General features: G+C 44.3%; 1 non-coding gene across 1 annotated transcript; it reads right to left on the bottom strand.

Moving 5' to 3' along the window:
• Nucleotides 1-2468: 2468 nt before the first annotated feature.
• Nucleotides 2469-2540, bottom strand: TRNAP-AGG (transfer RNA proline (anticodon AGG)). Its single transcript has one exon. It is a non-coding gene; the product is annotated as a tRNA-Pro (tRNA).
• Between the last annotated feature and the right edge of the window lie 17523 nt (nucleotides 2541-20063).

The raw sequence follows: 20063 nt of genomic DNA, 5'->3' as shown, positions 1-20063 counted from the left end.
ACAAGGTCACTGGTGACATTTCCTCGTGCTCCATTACACAGCTGTAGTGCAGAATGCATACTGGACATTTACCCAATAAAGTAGCACTTAGTAACTAACCAGTAGAAAGAACTCCACTTGGGTAGATATTTTGTGCAAAACTGTGTACTCTTGGATAAAATGGCAGGTGTGATTCCTTTGTGGCTAGGTCATTCTCACAGCTACAGACATGCCCACACAGACAATTAGCCACCCACTCACATACTCAGGCACTCATGCACCCGCTGACAGACCCACTCACACATTGATACACCCACTCACAGATCAACTCAGACACTCACACACCCACTCACATATGCATTCAAACACTCATGCATCTACTCACAGACCCATACAGCCACTCACACAGCCACTCTCAGGCCCATTTAGACACTCATGCACCCACTCAGACCTGTATGCACATTCACAGACCCACTCACACTCATGCACCCACTCACAGGCCCATACAGTCACTCACAGACCCACTCAGAGACTCACACACCCACTGACAGACCCACTCAGAGACTAATGAATCCACTCACAGACCCACTCAGACACTCATGCACTCATTCAAAGACTGACTCACACATTCATGGAGGCACTCACATACCCACTCAGACACTCTCACACCCACTTACAGACCTACTGAGTCACTCACTCAGACACTCATGCTCCCACTCAGACACCCATTCAGACACTTATGCAACCCGCTCACAGACCCACTAAGACACTCACGCACCCACTCACACACCCACTAAGACACTAATGCACTCATTCAAACCCTCACTCTCAAAGGTTATAGTTAGGAAATACAATTTTAAACCCTCAGAAATTCATTTTAAAAGTCCAAAGGCTACAGAGACATTATAATTAGGAAACAACATTAAATAATCTTAGAACTTCCCTGAAAAGCAAACATTACAGCGATGTTATAGTTAGGCTCAAATTTCACTTGTACAAAACCAGTGAATTTCAGCAGATATGGTTAGCTGAGCCAACTAAAAGTTACGCCCCCTCAATGCACTTATTGTGACCTCATATTACATCCCTCAAGACATGGTCAGTAACATCATAAAATATTTAGTTTTATGTATCACTAACAATCTACACTGCTCTCCCTTTCCACTGCCCCTTAAGCCCCGCTTCTCAGGTAATGTACGTTAACAAGATATGCCAGCCTGATTGTTGAAGCTCACCTCCCAATCATACTGACCAGACTTCCCCCTGGAAGTGGCGGGCCTCTGGCATCGCAGCAGAGTCAGAGGTCCTCAAGGGAGAGAGTCAGTTGGGTGGTTATGGGGGTCCAGCGGCTGCTAGGCTGGAGGATTTAGTTGACGTCAAGCCATTAGAATGGTGATGGATAACGTAGGGGGGCTTGAAGTGTTTCTAAAACGCATCTGCCATCTTGGTCTTCTTGTCCATGCCCCCTATTTTCTCAGGTATTCTAAAATGGCATCCATTCTCCACATGTGATTTTATGCACCTTGTGTGTTTCACAGCCCTTTGTTTATGTCTGTGGCATTTAACCGAGGTCTGTTTCGCCATGTTCATTATGTGATCAAGACCATCAACACATTGTCAATAAATGTTTCGTTTTCTGTGTGTGTGTGTGTATATATTTATTACATAGCTTTAAAGATGCAAAGTAAGGTGACTCCTGATGTAAAGCTACACCTAGTGTACTTACAGCAATGTAATGGCTTAAGATGGAAAACCCTGTGAAGTAACATCTGACATTCGATAAGCGCTAAGATAGACAATACAATATTGACTGTTTGACTGTTGAGTTCTGAGCTCTTGTCCCCTACAATACCTCCCTCAGATGTTTCTTTGAATGCTCACCTTCGCTACTCTGAGAGTCAAGTGAACACAGTGTCTACTCATAACAGTTCGCAGAGCAATAGTAGGATGGAGACCAGAGTTAAAGACCTCAACCACCACGGTTGGGGCCTTGTAACTGTATGCCCCGTGGACCACAAATGGTGTATGGCACTGCTGCTTTCTCACATTTTGCATGTTACTGTAATATACAGAATGTAGCTCATTAAGCTGGATAAATGTGCTATAATGAGGAGGTGTCTTCATTAGAGGGATGAAAGTGTGATGTCCCCGTCACAACACGACAGTGGGACGTCTGACCATAAGGCAGCTACAGGCACACAGTAACCTGGTGAGAAGGATCCTATTGTATAAGGCTTTAGGTTCTATTGAATGATTATGTAATACTTGTTAAAAGTGACATGAAGAATAGTGAAGTGATTGAATCATGTGAAATAATGTCTTTCTCTTTTTTCACTCCTAGAATTTTTGTATCTTTTCTGTGTTAACTCCTTTTATCCTGCCATTCTTGTATTATTTAATCTAGTTTTGGGGTTGGATAAATCTATGGCTGGAATGGGATTCCAAAGAAAAAAAAAGCCATCAATGTATTAATACAAACAAGAAAAAGAGGGCTCGTCCGGGATTTGAACCCGGGACCTCTCGCACCCTAAGCGAGAATCATACCCCTAGACCAACGAGCCAGTTGATTTTTTAGGATGCAGATTCTGCAGTTCCAGATGTTACTTTTACAGCTGTTTCACTGGCTGCCACATCAGCAGAGCAAAGAAGTGTGGGGATTAGCTGCTGTTCTGTGTGTATCCAGCAGGGCTCCCCTCTGCTCTAGTGAGCACTGAGCCTACATGAGCCTCTGAGCTCCACAGCCCCTCAGGGTGAGTGCTCTGTAACAGGCTGTTCCTGAAACATGCACAGGCTGCTTCCCACCAATATTTACATAATCAATAATCAACACACCTTCAGTTCTTTATCAGTTCCTTTCTGCCTCTGCACAGACTGCTTTTCACCGATACACACGCTGTCCCTGACCAGTACACAGACTGTTTCTTGTCAGCGCTCACTGTTCCCGGTCATTGCACAGTTTGTTCCCGATGGACTGAATCCGTGACCTGCGTTTAGGGGCGACCAGGACCTTGAAAGAAAATGTACATACAAATAGGCACGCATTTGATTTAGCACTGTTTAAAACGTTACAAAATGAAATGCACATCCGAAACTAGTTCACGCTGCTGCACATGTGACTATTATACAAAAAAGTAGGCTACCACATTAAGGACTGTTCATTTTAGAACTTTAATCCGCATCACTTTTGATTCAATTACGTGAAAATATTTGTTTTGGAGTTTTTTGGGTCTCAGTAAATTTGTATTGGCATTTTGAAATAAAACACAGTAAAATCAGGAAAGCCATAGAGCCCCTTCCTATGACAGATCACAACTATCCGGCCATCCAGTACCTACTTGTGAAACAGCCTTTGTACATAAATGATACTTTCACATTAGAAGGGTTTGAAATGCGCACAGAGTTCTCGGACATGTGACTCCTCTGCAGTTCGCGGAAACATAGTCCAGAAGCGGGAACTAAAACTAATGAGCACAGAAGCATGTCCCCTACCCTGAAGGTCAAGGGTAACCTTTCCATCGCGAAAAGACATCAAAGCCGTGAATGTGAACTACTGTGTGTTGGTTGTCCTCACTTGGCCAAAAGAGTTTGTTTAGCACTTAAAGCTGCTTATTCACTGCTGATGCAGCCTTCTGCCAAGGGCCCCTAGTAGCTTCCAGCCTGGTACAAAAGTGTCCGAGTCAGTGGGAACCTGTTTCACCATAATTTCCCCAATGGCCAATAACACAGTATCCCAAAGGCCCCATATATGAGTGCAATCTTTCCAGATGTGTTAATGTACCCATCCCTCTACATCAGGGGTCTTCAAACTGGGGGGCCTCAATTGATAGGGGGGGGGAGGGGGCACCAGGCTCTGGCTAAAAGAACACTGGCTTTGGGGCCTGTGTTACATCACTGCAAAAGAAGCATTACACCGATAACAGTGCTTTGTTTTCAGCAGAAAGCCGCTCTGTAATGGGCCATCACTAACATCTTTTGTCATTAATTTCCTGGCTGGGAGAAGGTGTCAAAAGGGAAGGGACTCCAAATATTCTGCAAAGCCCCCAACCCCATCTCTAATATTCACACTGTGGATACTTTACACGTTAGTAAGGCATGCCTGACCAGAATTGTGTGTTCGGCAGTCATGTTTTGATTGCATTTTTTTATATTAACAGAACTTAACTACAATGTTTAAATAAGTAGACATACCTAAACATGGGCAGTTTAGTAGAATAATTGTGAAACGCTTTGGAGGGGGCAGTGATTTTTTTTTCCACTGGGGGGGAGAGCATTAAAAAGTATGAAGACCACTGCTCTACACCTTCTACAAAAAAATATTTGATTTATTTCCATGTATTACATGTATAAGCTGAGGGGCTCCATACTACCGGAGCAACATCTTGCTCTCCAATTCTACGCCATGAACGTGCGTGACACCCCTAAAGAGACTTTTCTAAAGCAATTCTTATTCATCTTATAACCTCTCAAATGGCATCATAAGTGGCGTACCTGCTTTCCTAATAGGTAGATATGTAGCCCAGTGTCTAACATGTGTATCAAACCCATTGCATTTCATTGAGTCAATCTTTCTTAATGTGGGCAAATATTTTATGATCCCTTTCTCAAATATATCTTAAGTTTTGATACACAAATTTAGAATGCTTTCCTGTCCTGGGCCCTTGGCTGGCATCAGAGTGCAACCTTTACAATAAAAGGAGAAATCGTGAAGAACTGGACTCTATGGGCTGGACTTTGAGAAGGAGGTGACTTTTTCAGCAGGACCAAATGTAGTCTTGTTCCTGGCCTGCGCTCCATTGTGGTTGGCCTAAACTTGTGGCTTTGTCCCGTTCCAGTGGGACCGAATACCCACAGTTAGTGGTTTCTGCTCCTTTGTGCTATTTTTACTTAAAAATTGTAAAAATTAATAACTCTTTGTCTACTTATTGGATCTAATTTGTTTTGATGTTATTTTATTTATTGCAACTTTCTTCTAATTTTCTAAATTGCTTTTAGATTTTTCTAGTGTTGTGCATTCACTTTATTACTATTTGTGGGCGGTGTAAATACTTTTCACATTGCCTCTAAGTTAAGTCTGACTGGTTTTGTGCCAAGCTACCAGAGGGTTAAGTACTGGCTAATTTTGTGACTTTTATGATTAATCTTGACAAGGATTGTGGTTGCTGTCCGAGTAGGGTTTTCACCCCATCAACCAATAACCCAGTTTCTTACAAGCGTGCTCTGCTGCTAAATGGGAGATTGAAGGAAATGTCCTTCTAGAGGCACGATATTTAACTAGGGAATCTGGCCTCAAACTCAATATACCTGACCTGACCAAACAGTATATTTCTAGGCAAATCACTTTACCTCACTGTTACTCAATTTAATTGACCAATCAATCTGAGAGCTCCTTGGCGTTATCCAGTTCAGGATTTATGCTATACAAGAATATTACTCAAGTGTGGTTTAATAGGACACAATGTTGCTTCGCACATAATATCAACACAAGCTGTGTGTATAGGGTTCACTCATGGCAATGTTGTCAGGGAATGTAGGTATTCTTTATATTTCTAGGTTCATGTTTAGAAACTGTTACTTTCCATAAATGTCACTCACTGCAGTCATACAGTTTAATGCAGTGGCTCTTAGCCAAGGGTATGGAGCCTAAATGAAATATTAGCAGATTAATAAAGTATATACACATAAAAAAGCAAAATAAAGTGATCTGTAGATGTGAAGGAACTTGAAATTGGGGACTAAAAATTGAGTTGGCATCCTTATCTTGATTTTTAGTGGCAGTGCTAGTACAGCAAATGGAATCTATTATGAACAATTGGTAACATCAACTGAAGCACTGGTATGGGTTGACAAAAAGAAAGCGTACCTTAGGAGCAAAAAAAAGGTGTGACATGTTTGAGTCTAGCATATTGCTTAATTTTTTTAGAAATGGAACTTAAGTTTAACAAGTTCCACACTTAGCATTAAAATGTCAATTTTTGCATATTTTTTGTTTGTAAATGAAATAAAAGATTTCCTAATTTGTGTATTTGTTTGATGTATATGTATTTCTGTAATTTTTTGTGTTGCTTGAGGTTCAAGTGGTAGGAATTTCTTCGGTGGGGGTCCCTGGCTTCCAGTAGTGATTCAGTAGGGGTAACACTCTGCTTCCATCCACTCATTTTAAACAGAAGGTGCTGCTCACCGTAGAGCAAAAGGACAGTGTTCTCTGTGTTGTGAGTTGAGTAGCGGTTTCACCTGGGACCCTAACTCTACGGCTATGAGCAAATGTAATGATTGTAGGATGCCACCCTTCACTGGTCTTTAACTGACATCTACAGCCCCTCTACAACTACTGTGGCAGCAGAGGGCAGCAACATTGAGCTTTGAAGTGTGCAGAAAGAACTCCCCGTTCTTTGCCCTCCGATCATTATAGACATGTCTGAAAGAGGGTGAATGTCTCCTTAATAGATTGAGAAGTGCCTTTCTGTGCTTTGACACGTTTTAAATAAAAGTACTAGCCAGAAAACAAAGGCGTGACACTTTTGGTTGGGAGAATGATTCAATTTTGTAATTAAATAAAGAGGTATTTACACAGAGCTTTTGTTTACCGTTCTTCCCATAGAGAATTTGTATATGCAATTATCATTAGCCGATTAAACCTGATAGTCAAATCATTGCTTTTGGAAGCACAAGAGCCTGACAGGGCCATACTGTAATCATTCTGAACATTAAATCTACAAATAACATACACACCCCAACTATGAGTGCCTATCCCACTGAGCTTTAATGAAACATTTATGCGTGGTTTCAATTGTAAGATCTAACAAATAGGTGATGTGAATAAAACACAGAATATGATATGTATAAACATATTCCTCTACAGGTGACTAGACTGATATGTCAATATACAAAATACTATACTGTCACAGGCTGGGTATTATTCTTATTTTTGTTAATGCCAGGAGTCTGAAAAATTGGTGTCACAATTTCCTCTGATGTAACTTCCTGTGATACATGTGCTAATTAGAACAGCACTTCTTCTTTTTAGGACTTGTGCCCAAAACACCCCGACCACCGTATGTTATATAGTATCACACAACATTACCCTGTGCCACACCATCCCACATTCTTCCTTATGATGCAACGACACATCAAACAAAACCAGAACAGACACTATGATGGCACACATCAAATTCCACCGCAGTTCACAATTTTACACAAAACCACATCACAGCATCTATCACCACTCCAAACCTCATCACACTGTACCACACCACACATCAAACAACACCTTGATTCGTGACACTTCTTTCAACATTATATTGTAATTTGGTATAACAAATAACATTCTCAACACAACTTGCAACACTACACCACACCACACCACATCCCATCCACATACACACAACATACTACACTTCATAATACCACGTAGCACCGCACCACATAAATCATCAGCACAACAGAGTACACCACGCAACACAGGGCATACCTCACACCTGCATGAATAAATAAATACTTTCTGATAGAAACCGCTAAGTGCCCACATTGCGAGGAAATAGGGGCCAACTTCTAGCATATGTTTTGGTCCTGCTCAGAGTTGGGAAACTATTCGGGAGCAGTAATAGAAATACTAGCCGAAGTGACCGAGAGAGAGGTACATTGCACACCGGGACACTGCTTGTTACGCTGGTTTCCACACACCTCAAAAACGAAAGTAACTAGCAAATTCCAAGACTTGGCACTACTTTTGGCCAAAAAAGAGATTACCAGACAGTGGAAATACCAAACAAGGCACTCCGCAGAGGGAAGAAAGACTTGATGTGATGGGCAGATTATGAAGGAGCTATACGACTATGAGAGGCCAGAAGGGGCTGGGGTTCCTTGGAAGCATACAACATGACGGAGGAATCCAGAAACACGTGTCTAGGGATATGCTACTAAAAATACGGCATTAGCCAATTATCATTTTGAACTTTGTACTGAGCGAAAAACAATGTACTACATCGACCAAGATGCCTAGAGGTAATGACGCTGAGATGTGATGGCAGTGTGCTCCTATCCCCTTTCACAGTATCCTGTCCTGCCCTGATGCCTAAAAACCTGTCTCTGCGCAGCCCTGACCCAGCCCTAAATACTGCCCGCCCTCCCCTAAACCCTAAAAACGACCCTGACTACCCATTCCCCTCCCCCTGCCCTGAAGCCTAATACCCTAATCCCAAATTAAAAAACTACCCCAACACTTCCCCAGCCCTAAAAACTACTCGAACCCTCCCAGCCCTGAAAACTACCCCGAACCCCCCCAGCCCTGAAGACTAGCCCTACCACCCCAGCTCTGAAAACTAGCCCCAAAACCCCCAGCCTTGAAAACTAGCCCCAACCCCCCAGCCCTGAAAACCACCTCTAACCCCCAGCCATGAATACTAGCCCTGAACCCCTAGCCCCAGAAACTACCCAAGCCCACAAAACAACCCTGAACTAGCCCATAAAACTACCCCGACTGACCCCCTGCCCACAAAACTACCCCCGGCCTACAAAACTACCTTGACCCACCCCAGCCCACAAATCTACCCCGACCCACCCCCAGCCAACAAAACAACCCTGACCGACCCCCCCAGCCCACAAAATATTCCCGACCCACCCCCAGCCGACAAAACTACCCCTGACCCCCCCAGCCCACAAAGGTACCCAGACCCACCCCCCTAGCCCCACTTACCTCACTGCGGATCTGTCCCTGCTTCCGTCCAATGCAGCCTGCAGCCCACAAAACATCCCCAACCCAACCCTAGCCCACAAAACATTTCTGACCCACTTCCCAGCCCACAAAACATTCCTGACCCACCCCCAGCCCACAAAAGTACCCTGACCCCCCACAAAACATTCCAGACTCACCCCTAGCCCACAAAACGATCCCAACCCACTCCCAGCCCACAAAAGTACCCTGACCCATCCCCAGCCCATAAAACAACCCTGACCCACCCCCCGCCCATAAAACAACCTGATGCGCCCACAAAAGATCCCTGACCTACCCCCAGCCCACAAAACATTTCCGACCCACCCCCAGCCCACAAAACATTCCCGACTCACCCCAGCCCAAAAAACGACCCTGACCCACCACCCAGCCCCACTTACCTCACCTCTCCCTGCTTCCGCCCATCCGTTCTGCAGGTAGACCGCGCATATGCCTTAACCACACACATGCGTGGTTAAGGCATGCGTGGTAGGGCTTGCGGAGTCGGAATACTTGTGGTTTAGACTGCGGTGTTCCAACTGTTTCCCTGTCCAGAGGGAGGGGGGAGGGTAGGAAGTGGGGTTAATTGGGGCATTCTAGCCTGAATCACGAGGTGCCCCACAAGAATTACTTGACTAGAACTGGTGGAACAGTCACCCGCATTTGTAAAGTTACGTTATGGTTAAGAATATACACCCCAGAATAGAGGATGTGGCCTCACGGCTAGACTGCTGACTTTGGAACTGGGAAACCAAGGTTGGAGCCTCGGGATAGACTCCACATCCTGTGATTCTGGGCAAATCACTTAATCTCTCCGTGCCTACATAAAAATAAAAAAAAAAAAAAAAAATGAATTTGTCCTTGTGTAACGTAACTGATGCTCATGTAAAACACTCCAATACCTTCGGGTCGAGTTCGCGCTATATAAATCCGAAAAAAATAAATAATAGATGGGCAGCTTCTTGTATCCTGCGTACTACACAGCGGAAGAATTGATCAACGGGAGGTTGGAAGAACTGTGGACATTGTTGATTGATTGTATATGAATGACTCGGGACCTGCTCTTATTTTATAATAAATAAAATTAGTTTTTTTTAAAACAGAGTACACCACATAAGACCAGGTCATACCATACCTTACACACCACCCGATCAAACATCACGTCAAGTTATACCACAATGAGCTTTGCTGCAGCACTCAGTGGGCTCACACCGTACACCAGGGCTCACAATACAGCCTCACACCATGCAGTACCTCACTCATCTAGTGCCACAACCCCCAATAGCACACAACCTATGCCACCTCAGATCATTTGCTCCACACAGCACCACACCAAACCACATTTAAGTCACAGGTTCCAACAAATAAGGGCATTTGGCGGATGAGTTTATAGGGAAAAAGGACAACTCATGCTTCTCTGGGTCTCCCAGTCACCTAGACTTCTAGACATCACAGCGCCCGGGGACCACTGAAGTGGTGGGCTCTGTGTCATCCACTAGACCATTTCAAACAAGCCCATTTCAAGGCCTCATCCGGGTATGAGGTGCTATACACATGTAACCAAAATACACTACATACAAAACAACAAAGCCTGACATAACATAGGTGCCTCCAATGCACAAACCAGGTATGAGCTTCTGCTTCGGTGAGGCTCAGTCCAATTATGGTTCCTGCCTTTAACCATAAATAAACAACATATTCGAAGCGTTTCTCGCACATTTGTCCACATTCCTTATTTAGACGGGAGGTTTGATTTTTTTTTCTTCTTTTAGCAAAGAAATATATGTTTTTCCAGCTTTCTCTGTTCTGAAAATCGCCAATTCCATGCACGTCAAGGTGAAATTTAATTTCCACCACAAAAAAATCCGCTTTTTTGTCCCCAAATGTTGATATGTATGTGTGTTTCTTCCTCTGCTCATGTAATTGCCTGTACATGAAGAGAAGAGGAAATAGATTTAAAGGTAGGTAAAAAGGATAAAAGTGAATGTGGGAGAGAAGTAGAGGATAGGCAGGAAAGGGATACAACTCGAAACTACAAAGCAATTGTTTCACCGAGCGTCTGAATGTGAGCCGCAGCCAGGGCTGGCGCGTGCGTCTGTGCGTGGGCGTCTCTGCGGTGAGTACTGTACTGTAGCGGTCACAGGACCCTCAGAGGACCCTCAGGGCGAGGGCTTAGGGTGCTCATGGGCAACTCATAGCGCATGCTGCTGTGTCCGGGACCCTCCTCTGGCGGGGGTTACCTTGGTATTCGCAGTCACACGTGCAGTGTTCGGGTTTACTCACAACTAGCTGTGCATTACGCTGGATTCCCAGTAAACGGCACCGTTTTCAGCTCTTCGATTCCAGAAGATGTACCAGTGCTTAATTTGTAAAATAATGAGCGCCGGTGCCCAAAGTGCAGATCAAACGCCGCCGGCGCTTTAAAATGTAAGCGCGCCGAATACCAAGCAATCCGCTGGACTCTATTATAGAACTTTGGTAAGTAAACTGGATCCTGCATTTCCATTCCGCTATCCACAATTTCGGGGTTAAATGCACAGTATCCACCATTCTAAATATTTGTGGGGCACCTAGATTTTAACTTCCTGTTATCCACACTTACTCCCGCCGCTCATCCCAGCACCTCCCCTGCCCTCAAACCACGGTGTAAAATCTCTATTTTTGGTACCCTGGTTTCCAGAGATTTTGTTCAATTCCTTTACTAAAGGACACACAAAAATATATTTCCCTTCACCCACTGCATCGGCAGAATGATTTCTACTTATAGCCTGTCCTACTATGTAAGTGCATGCGGCTCGTTGGTCTAGGGGTATGATTCTCGCTTTGGGTGCGAGAGGTCCCGGGTTCAAATCCCGGACGAGCCCTCTTTTGAACAATGGCTGAGAGAAATTTAAAAATAACCATACAAATACTCTTTCTGAAGTGAACATCCCAGTTAGGCATGTCCTAAAGTAATGCGCAATCAAAACTGCAATAAAATAATTATACATTGCTGATGGAAGGTAGGGCGCGCGCAGCAAATGCAAGAACAGGCGACATTTCCTGAGTGTGTTTAAAATCGAGCCGTGTGCTGCAGGTCGGGAATCTCCTTAAAAGGAGCAGGTGAACTAGCAAATGGGTGCAATGCTGAGCTCTCCAGTTGGCGTTTTTTGGGTCTGGTATTAACCAAGACCTTTTGATTTTAATAACATGACTCATATGGTATATTTATCTATAGGGGGTTTCAGTAAAGACTCCTCCTTTACACTCAGGGCCGGCTTTAGGGCGGTGCGACTGGTGCCACCGCACCGGGTGCTGGCTTCCTGGGGGCGCCGAGCTTTTAAGTTTATTACGTTTTTAAAGCGCCTGCTGCCGCGTTCCTTTCCTCCGGCAATTACCAGGCTTCACAAAAATGTAAAGTTAACACTTATAAGAGATAGATTGTCGTTTTGTATAGTTGATGTTTTGATTGTTGTGTAGGTAGTGCAGAGGGTTAATGTGCCTGCTGCAAAAAACATGTACCATGTAGATTAAACACTGCATATAATATAAATAGATCAGCAGGTTACTGCTTTTAAAAGAGACATCATTTTGTTCCTTGCAATTGATAACTTAAAGTCCTAATATAGCACGAGTTATTAACTTTCATCATAGAGCTGCATACACACTGCAAAGTATAAATTAGAACTTAGATTAATGTTGCAAAAATGGTAACTTTTGGTAGAAATGGATTCTTTTTATTAAAGAAAACTCCCAACTATGCTGTTTCTTTTTCAACTCTGAGCTTGTGCTTCTCCACACCAAGTATTCCTAAACTATACCGCCTACCAGTATGGATGACATGGGACTCCTACACTATTAGTCCTTTAGCTTATGTAACATTTCCTATAAACTGATTTACAAACCTTAGTCTATTTGTTTCTGTGTAATGTGTGTGTGATGCAAAGTGCTCTGACACCCTTTACTGGTATGAGTGGCGCTATATAACTAATTCAATGAATGTAAGAGAGTGGTTGTGGAGACTTGGTCACTGCTAAAGGGTGCTAGTGAGAGATACCCGTGGTGGAGGTGATCATTGGGGGGGGGGCGTCAACCAACATTGTCGCACTGGGCGCCACCAGCGCTAAAGCCGGCCCTGTTTACACTTACATTCCCGACCGGCAAGGGGTTTCTGAGCACCCAGGATTTAGTATTTTGCTTGAGTATTGGCACTTTTCACTGGTGGTTTGATGTGTGCTTTCAGTCTTCTTGGGTTTATAGTGTTCTAAGCGCACTATATCTGTGGTGCATTAGATGTATGAATTACCGTAGCACACGGTTGTAGCATTTTAATGTATTTACTATATGGGTCCCGATCTGCTCCCGATAGTCGGTCTACAACTGAAGGTGGTCGTTTCTCCATCAGTTCTCTCTTCCTATTTACAAATCTGTGTATATTTATTTTATAATTGTTCTCCCTGATGAAGGGCACGTGTTGCCCGAAATGCTTTTGAGTATGAAGTTTCATCAAAACACAGGGACATATTTCATTCAAACTGTGATGGATGCATTATGTAGTTTACTTTGCTTTGGATTTATTTTGTTGTGTATAATTCCATACGCATCGAAAATCGTCATGTTGGGTGTGTACACAAGTGAACTATTTGTATTCTAATGGATGGGGCAAACTAAATGTATACAGGGTGATTAACTTCGAAGATTCAGTTTTGAGCTAGAAATTGGTCGCTCGTGGGTTTCTTTTTCCTTCTCTTTTTCCAGTGGCAGTAGGTCTGCATACCAGGTGACCTGCGGCAGGATTTTTCGGTTTCTGTCGTTGTCTCTAGGGGCAGAGAGCACAGCAGCAGAGGGCTACAACAAAAGTATCATTTGGATTACCCACAAGAGTAAAACAATCTGGATTGTAATCAAGGAACCTTTTTATTAGTGAACAATTTCTCTCTACTCGGACATGACTTTAAATTGCTATTCTGAATCTGTTGATTGCATGCTGACTCCTTTCAGATATATTTTACAAAGTATGCTTCCTGGTAATGAGAGATGTTAGGAGCAAACCAAATAAAAAGATCCTTCATGAGTTCAGTAGCAGAACCTAAGATTTCAGAAATGGTAGGAAAAATACTGAGCCCACGAGATGAACAACCCTAGACTTCTCCCTCCTGCACCAGAGGTATGCACTCGGAGCCATCTGTCATGTACACAAGCCCAGGCCAGTGCTTAATTTGTAAAAGAATAAGTGCCGGAGCTCTCAGCGGGAGGCCCCTGCCTCTCCACCTTAGGCTAGCCACGTCAGGAAGGACCTCAAGACCCAGCTCTTCGACTGAACCTCAGCTCCCAGTCGGATCTGCAGCCCTCAGCGCCTTGAAACCCTCACAGGTGAGTAGTCACGCTTAAAAATACTGATTGATTGATTGACTGCAGCTAGCACCACACATTGCCCCTGCAAGCTGCCGATGACAGTACAAACACAGCTACTAACCATCTCACTCCTACAAGTGTGACAATTCATGTTATTCCAGGTATCCAAAGCTATATGAATGGCTTAGGAGGCAGGTATTAGTCATTGTAAATGTAAATTGAACTAAAAAATAGCTGCTGTTGTGCTCATACAAACAGACAGCGCCACCGTGTGGCAGACTGTCATAAACCCAGGTGCTGGCAATTAGCTGCAGGTGCCGAGTACCAGAAACCACTGGCTGAAAATAAGCACTGGCTCAGGCCTTTCTGAGTGGGTAACATGCTCTTTGTCCATCCACTATTCCCAGTTCGATCTGCAGTTGAACCTTGCAGGACAGCCATTTGGCAGTGGACAGCAGGCTGTGAGTGCAGAGCATGGCTGTGGGCTTAAGCAACTCTGCTCCCAGTTCTGCTACCACAAAGTCTGCTGAGAAAAGCTTTAAGCCCGGAGTAGAGTTTTCTGGCAACAGACTGGTACGCTAAGCCTCATCCTGCACTTAGTCCCTCTCACACCCTTACTCGACCCCTAAATATTTCTATGGGGCTGAGTTTATTAATGATCACTTATGCTGCAAGGGGAATTTTTTGTTTGCTTAAATGTGATAATTTTAGTTTTAGTTGTCTAGAGCATGTGGTTACCGAAGGTATCGTGGCTCTAAATTCAGAAGCAGCAGCAGTACACAGCAGAACTACAGTTGACACAAATATGTATTTTTAGAGCTTTACGGAATCACATATGGTTAAGCTTTGCACAAATTGCAAAAGGCAGGTTGTTCTAACTGAGCAGAGACAACATAGAAAGCACGCCCTCCTGTGCTCTTTCTATTAACTCTGGGGTCGTTGGCCAGTAACGCCTCTGAAGACCGACGATCTCTGATAGGACAGTATTGGGTAAATACACCAGTTATATGGTTAGGCAGACTTACCATGTGTACTTCTTTATGGCAATAGCACAGAGGCTTAAAGATACAGCATTTACCAACAGGAAGCCAATGCATGTCAGACAAGTGATGAGATACCTTGGATAATCTAGGCAAACCTGCATTAGGCCTAGCTGCAGCCTTCAGTAGCAATTGGAGACGCTGTATGAAAGACGAGGGGAAGCACAAGAAGAGGGTATTGCAGTAGACCAGACAGCGGGTAATAAGTGTCTGTACCAAAGTTCTCATAAAAGAATGAGGCACAAAAGCGGTGATCTTTCTCATCATCTTCAATAAGGCAAAACATGTGATGTGAGACTCAAAAGGGTAATTTAGAGTTAAAGATAATCCCCAGATTATGTGCACTGGTTTCAGGGGTCGGATAAGTTCCCAGGCATTGTGGACAACAAGTAGGTGATCAGATGGAAGGATTCCCAAACACCAGGGCCTCGTCATGTCTGCATTCAACCCCCTGGAGTTGGCATTCATCCACTGGGCCAACAGTGTAAGGCAATATTTTAAATGCCTCCTCTCAAGCCGTAGTATGATCTGCGTATCATCAGCTTAAGAATAGAATTGAAGCTCAAAGGAGATGATAGCGTTGGCCAGTGGCATCACGTAGATGTTAAAGTCTGGCTCAGAGATGAGCCCCGAGTGTCACCACAGCAAAGCTGACGATGAGCCGAATGGAAAAGATGGGATGGGCAGCTCGGGCCCTCATCAACAAAGAAGATTCAAATCAGCTCAGTGCCGTCCCCTGTATCCCCACGCCAGTATGTTTTGGAGAAGGATCTCATGTAAGACTTTGTCAAAGGCGTAAGAGCCCCCATTCTCCAAAATCATCCGAATATCACCACAGACGTTAACATGATCCCAGTGTTGTGACGTAGGCGAAAGCCAGACTGAAACTTATTATGTACAGCTCTGTTATCTGTATGGTGTGATAGCTGATGATTGGCATGACTCTTCATTGCTTTGGCCAGGGTAGACAAGAGGGAGATCAGGGGATAGTTGGCCGGGATTTGAGAATCTAAGGTGGATTTATTTAGTACAGTAATGACAGCTGCTGATATGCACAAATCTGAGGCTTGGCCCAGGTCGGGCGAGGCATTACAAATTGAGGTGAAGACCGGTGCCACTGTGGGTGCTGAAATCTTAAGACATTTTGTGGGACACCAGTCGAAAGGGGAACCTGAGATAATGATACTAAGTTTTGCAAGCATAATGTCTTCTGAAATGGAGCACATCTCAGACCAAGGTAATGAGATTATGGCAGATGCAGTAGGATGGGATGGGGGTCAGGGAAGTCACCTAAGAGTTATTGGAGACAAAAGATTCTACATTTTATAATTAAAAAGTCAGCTAACTCACAGAAAAGCGTTTGGAATGCCCTGACCGAAGTAAACATTATATCAGGGTTCGACAAGAATTTATAGATTTAAACACCTCCTTGGCTAGATCTTTTGCATAAAGAGTGCTGAGTTTGTAATATTTTGCCCAGGCTTCCTTAAGAAGAAATTCATAATGCTTAAGATCCTGTTTATAAGCACTTTTCTCTTCAGCACCATACTTACAACGCCATAGCCTATCCAGTTTCTTACATGTTCTCTCTGCCAGTATACCAAGGCTCTGAAGGAGTGGGGCGGTGTGATAGAAACGATTTAGTGGGTAAAAATTAATCTTCTAGTGCATTGGCAAACCAAGCATTAAAACCTCCCACATATGCATCAATACAGGTGCTGACTGACTCAGATGGGGAATTAGCTAGCTTGGGTCAAGTCTGGACCAGGCACGATAGGTGACTGTAACAGATGTCCTTGAATTCAATCACGTTTTCCTCCTAAGATTAATATTAATGAAGCTACCCTTATGGTCGGTCCATGTCAGCTCCAATATAGAACCAATATTCACTATATCCTGACCTGAGTATATATGTTCTAGTATATTACCTATATATGAGGTTTAGGGGAGTGAGTGGTAGGGAGAAGGAAGGAAGGGTCGGTGGGTGGAGAAGAGAAGGAGGTGGGATCATGAGAACGAGTGTCAGGGACAGGAGACGGTCACTAATACCACTGAGGGATGATGTCTGGCAGCCATCTGGTGCTAGGCAGCCCAAGTCTCCCTTCGCTTCAGGGAGTTTCTATAAATTAGCTGTCTCCCTGAGAACGAGGGCTCAAAATCTCATTGAAATGAGTGCAGACTTTTTAGTCCAATCGTCCTGTAATGGATAGACCTATAACTAATAGGAAATGCATATAATTATCAGTAGCCAAATCCTTCTATGGTCTTACTGCTATGTTTTCATGCTTGGGCTGCTTGCTTTAGTGACTGAGAGTGGACACCAAGAACCTCTTGGGTAGTCACTGGTCCATCTGCCCCATTCAACCATCCCTCTATCCAATTCACTAGTCCCTGTAGCTCCTTGGCTGACTTCTGCCTCATTCAATGGTCACTGCCTCATTAAATGGTCACTACTGCAGTCGATGATCACATTGCTTCATCTACTTTAGATTGCCCCCCTACCACTGCCCACTGTGACATTCACTGCCCGTTCACTGGCCACTATGACCCATACACTGGCCACTAGGTCTAATTCACTGGCCACGGCTCTGATCAGTGGCCAGTGTTAAGTAGATAGTGCATTGTTCACGTCTTTCTACACAATGCCTTCATTATTTCTACCCAATTTACACAGGTCCTTCTACTCCTCTCACTAGTCCCTGTTCTACATTCAGCGGCCACTGCATTATGCACTGGCCGCTGCTTCATTCGCCAATCTGATAAATGATGCTGATGAAAGCAATTTATAGCGCGCACAGCTACTCCATGGAGCGTCACAGCGCAAAACTGTGCCATCTGTGCATTATTTGTTCCTCACTACCACATTCATTAGACGTTTCCTCAGTGCTCGCTGCCATATTCACTGCTCCCACCCCCTCCAGTCCTGCTCCAACAAACGATCAATTTTCCTCACTCACTGGCCATATTTGCCCTTTCAAGGAGCAAGTGCAACCGGGTATTTTAGGAAATTCACCCCTCCTGCTTCGCTGGGCATCAAGCCAACTTTACAGGTCGCCCTGCTTACTCCAGGGCCAGCCTGCATCCCTCACTGGGTGGTTCAGCCTTATTGATTGGTCACCACACCCTACTCGCCGGTCACTCTATCTCATGAGTGAGCTCTCCTCGGTTACAGGCGCACCTGTCTCATTGACTGGTCCATGCATTGCTCATTGTCCATCCCTCACTGGCTATTATAGGCCAATCCGTTTCATTTATTTTGCTTGTCCTCCGTTTGCACCTTATTTAAGTTGCAATTGTTGCTCGCTGGTTCTCATAAGAATTGGTTATTAACGTCCTTTGCATTTTAGTTCACTGCTTGACATGTTGCTGGAAACAAGTGTGATGCCATCTGTATTTATAATTCCGTAGTTCACGTTTCATTGTGAATGCAACAATCCTATGGATGTTTTCTGCCTTCTGAGATCCGTATGAAGCGAGGACAAGATCTTAGGGGGCAGATTTATGAGCCCCTTGCGCCACTTTTGCGTCACTTTTCCCATGTTAAAAGTGACGCAAAAGTGGCGCAAGGGGCTCATAAATCTGCCCCTAGGTGTTTTGGGTGGAGATGTAATCTAGGGTGGGTGCCATTGGTTGTGGTTGGAGGCAGGGTCCTGGCCATGTTTGTTTAAGGATGCTGCCATTGTAGAGCACTGCTTTTACCTATTGTTTTTTGTGCCCCCTCTTGAGGCATTTTTTGTATATGTTTGTCAAGCAGTAGGAGTTATGAGGAGGATTGTGTTAGCATTGGTCCCGAGGCATGCTCTGTTCTGTTGAGAGGGAAAGGCGTGGTCTTTCTTTGGGGTCCATTGTTTGTTTTGGTTGTACTGATGTGGCTGGTGGGAGATGGGCAGCCAGGTTGCGTTTCTTCGATAGCCGGCTGTGTTAGAAGGGTGACGCAGGGGTTGTTACTTGAAGACATTAGGGTGGAGTCATGGGATATAAATGGCGCAGAGGGCACGATCATTGTGCAGGCAGGCACCTCGGGGGCTTAGAGGCTCAAAGAGCTGTTATTGTGTGGAAGACCAGGAGGTCTGGAAGTGGCTAAAGAAGGGGTGAGCAGGAAACAGATAGGGGCAAGTGTCGCGGGTTTCGCTTAAAAGCGTCTCGTCCAAGCAGCATGTTCCACAGGCGATGGCACCGGAACTCAGTTACGCTTACCATTACACATGTGACATGTTGTTTTTGGCTATCTATGCCCAAAACCGCTCGATTTGTCTCTGCGCCCCTGAAACCGCGCGCCTACCCCTCGTAAAGCGCCGGCGGCAGAAATCAGAGCCGGAAGTAACGCAGACGCAACCCAGCTCTGCTACTGCATCCAGCCACTTTCACAGCTCGGGGGCTCCTTCCTCCCTTTGCACTTAAAGCGAGCGCGTCTCTTTATACTCCTATGTTGTTGCACTTTGACTTGATTTTGAAGCTCCACCCTCCCTAATACTCGATGTAGATTGGCGATTTATTTCTTTTTTCACACACGTATAAGGTAAAAGGGTCAAAGTACTGAGAAGAGCAAATAATGTGTACGTGGCAGACGTTCGTATAAGGTAAAAGGGTCACAGTAATGTAGACAGAATAATGTGTACGTGTCAAAGGTACAGAACTATAGAATACATCAATAATGTGTGTCCTCATGAAACGTAACTGGTGCAATGTAAAGCGCTCTGATGCTCGAATCAGGTCAAGTTTGCGCTATATATAACTGCAAAAACAAACTATGTACATGTTTCACCATATCCTTTAATACATGAATCCATGTGGAATAATGTGGTACAGTATCTGGCTCGTTGGTCTAGGGGTATGATTCTCGCTTTGGGTGCGAGAGGTCCCGGGTTCAAATCCCGGACGAGCCCTATATATTTTTTAATGTTTTGATTTTTTTTCCCATCCAAATTAAACCTTTCTATCCAAATTAAACCTTCCTAGGATTCTAAAACACAGTAAACTATATAACCAAATAAGAAAACATG

Source organism: Triturus cristatus, chromosome 4_1 (genome assembly GCF_964204655.1).
Source record: "Triturus cristatus chromosome 4_1, aTriCri1.1, whole genome shotgun sequence".
Classification (NCBI taxonomy): Eukaryota; Metazoa; Chordata; class Amphibia; order Caudata; family Salamandridae; genus Triturus; species Triturus cristatus.
This window is presented reverse-complemented; position numbering and strand designations above follow the sequence as displayed.